A 2,927-nucleotide genomic window follows, 5' to 3' on the forward strand; every position below is an offset into this window, starting at 1 on the left:
CTTCTTATGTGTGTATGACCCTTCAGGAAATGCTTTCCCTTTAATCATATATAATTAAAAACTTCACAAGCTCCATCGACGGAGTGCCACTTATGCCATGTGCTTTCAGTTACAATGAACCAAAGAAAGAACTTATTTTCCTTTTAAGGTCTGTTAAGGTCTTCATGGCGGCTTTTGAGGTGCTGTACTGCTTCATATTCTTTGAAAAACGGCCTTCATCGGTCAAAACGGGCCGAATTTGACTAACAACAACCAGTCATTGTTACAGGCAGTCTATAAGTAAATTTTCATTCTCTTAAGTAATCACGACTTTGATTTCTCTGTTGCCTTCGGCATTCGTCTAGTGAGGTACAGCTTTCTAGTCATAGCGCCACTCGAGGAAGGTCATTAATACTGGGTAGACACAAATTTCAATCAGCGCCGCATTGAATGTACAGAGAACAGGCAAGCACAACGGTATATCTATACATTTCAAGAGACTTCAAAAAGCTCCTTCATGTATGCAGAAACCACCTGCGAACTCTCACCGGGCACTTTACGAGGCGAAGCTTGCTTCTCTGTCGCCTCAGTAAAATGCATTTTTCAGACACGAACGGTCGTCGGCTCCATGAGCTACACGAAGAATAGACATAACATTTTCTCTACGAAAGCTTTCTTCTCGCCAGATGCAAACTCGCTCATCTTGGTGGCGTTAAACTTAATCCGGTTAAAATTTGAAAAAGCTAGCCATTTGAAGTGCAAGACTACACTACTAAAAAACATAAAAAATTTGATAGCCCAACTGGGCACAAAATGTACAAGAGCTTCCATCGGAGGCAATGTGCATCTTACTCAATATTTTGCCAATAGAAATTGTTGAAAGACAATCATCGGGGTGTGCCGCCTTAAGGCTGCGGGGACTATAAGGCTTAAGAGACACGCAGGATGTCCACACCTCAATCTTAAAGAACTTAGATATATCCGACACGAATTACTGTGCACCAAGCTTGAACTTCACACAGAGGTATAGGAATTCCATTAAGACGGAGAATTTTGGTTAGGAGGGGCTCCTGATTAAAACGGATTACTCCACTTTCAGATATGGCAAAATATCAAGAGTTCAGGATTTTTGGAATACATACCCGACATAGCCGGGATAGGCATAAGAAAACTTCTGGGTGTCGAGAGATCCTCACGATGATTAGAGGAAGAGCATTTTAACGATCCACGTGGTTTAACAACGGGCCCACAATCGAAGGACCTATGTGTACTAGTGGGGTCTCTGGCAGCTACTTAAATCTAACCTAACCTAATATGGACAATTTCATTTTTTGACACATGTCTGATCGATCAGCTTCCGAGCATGAAAAATATAAAATAATTCTCACTAGAAACCACCTAACCAATTTTGCACATCAATGCAGTCGCCATCAAAAATAAATGTTAATATTCTTATAAGTAGCTTCCGACTACGTTCACGGGCAGCTCATAGGTATTATACTGGTCCTTGGATGACTTTATGTACTATAATGGTCAGATCCAAAGTTGACAATGTTCCACTACGAGAAATGCAAATTTTTCCTACAGGGTTAAGTATGCGTGCGTCTAGGCATTCATATCTATTGTTGCACAACTGATGGATTACTTGTCGGTCGGCGTTCGATTTGACCGTCTGATGCTTTTGCTGACTGTGTCAAACATGCGCCAGGCATTTGGCAAATGATTGTCGATCGCGACCTGTTGAACTGATCCACATCAATTTGAGCGACGTACAACCACTACGCATCCTCTCCATTAGCATCAGTAAACTACATGCATATTCACTCTTTACCCTACATTCGCCGCATAGCGTAACAGAAAACAAGACCAGATTAGATGGCATGCCATGCAAGTCTAGCCAGACGTTTGGTGCTTTAATAGAAGCAGCCTACAAGCGTTCATCACGTTGGCGATCTGCAGTGGAGATCAATTCATGCAGCAGCACATCAATCCATCAAATAGTCAACAGGGCGCGCAACTGGGCAGTCGTCGTCAGTCGGTCAATTGGATACATGCGAAGACATGCGTAAAGCTGCATAAATCTACATATTTACATGCTTTCTATTGCATCTGTTGTGATCACTCTGCTGATAGTTTTTTTATGTTTAGATTGATGCTTTTAAGCTTTTCAAAGTGAGTGCATATTTATAACTGTATAAGTGCGATTACATACATATATGTATGCTATATACTTTTTCAATATGTTTTCAATTTTTTACATTTCCTAATGAATCTATCATCTGTATCTTTATTTCAATAAGCTGATCGTGGAGCTAACTTTTTAATTCTTTGAGGACTTGCATAGTTCTACTGTTTGGTTTTTTGCGTAGATATTAGGTATTTATAAAAACGGGGTATGCACCGTGACCTAGTGATATATTGTGCCCTCGTACTATACTTTCACGAAAACCTACATCACTCAAGAATTGCCCTCATCGAGCCTAGACTTCTCTCACGTATTCTGCAGATGGCATCACACTCGATAAGAATATGTTCCCCTTTTCGATTCGCAGAACCTATATTAACCATGTTCCTAGCTTATACAGATGTCCTCTTAGTCTGCAGTGTCCTGTAAGGATACCTGTTAGTATTCAAAGTTTCCTCTTTTGGAATCTCTTGTTGTACCTTCCCAGTCGACTCTTTGCCTGGCACCGTCCTACTGAATCACGAAGGTGCAGATCCCTTAGTGCATTCTTCTCCTTCCTGTGCCCCTCCTTAAGTATATTAGGACCTACTCCTAGGAACTGCTCGAGTCCAATTCGAGTAATGGCTGCAACGCAATGAGGGACTGACGGGTGGCCAGCTTTTATAACTAAGCGGTACCAATCCACCGCTCAGAAATGCCACTCACTGTGTGGCTACTTTTTATACCCGAGCGCACTTGTGCACAAGGGTATATTAATTTTGTT

Source organism: Rhagoletis pomonella, unplaced genomic scaffold, assembly GCF_013731165.1.
Source record: "Rhagoletis pomonella isolate Grant_MI unplaced genomic scaffold, Rhpom_1.0 Rhpom_scaffold_00008, whole genome shotgun sequence".
Classification (NCBI taxonomy): Eukaryota; Metazoa; Arthropoda; class Insecta; order Diptera; family Tephritidae; genus Rhagoletis; species Rhagoletis pomonella.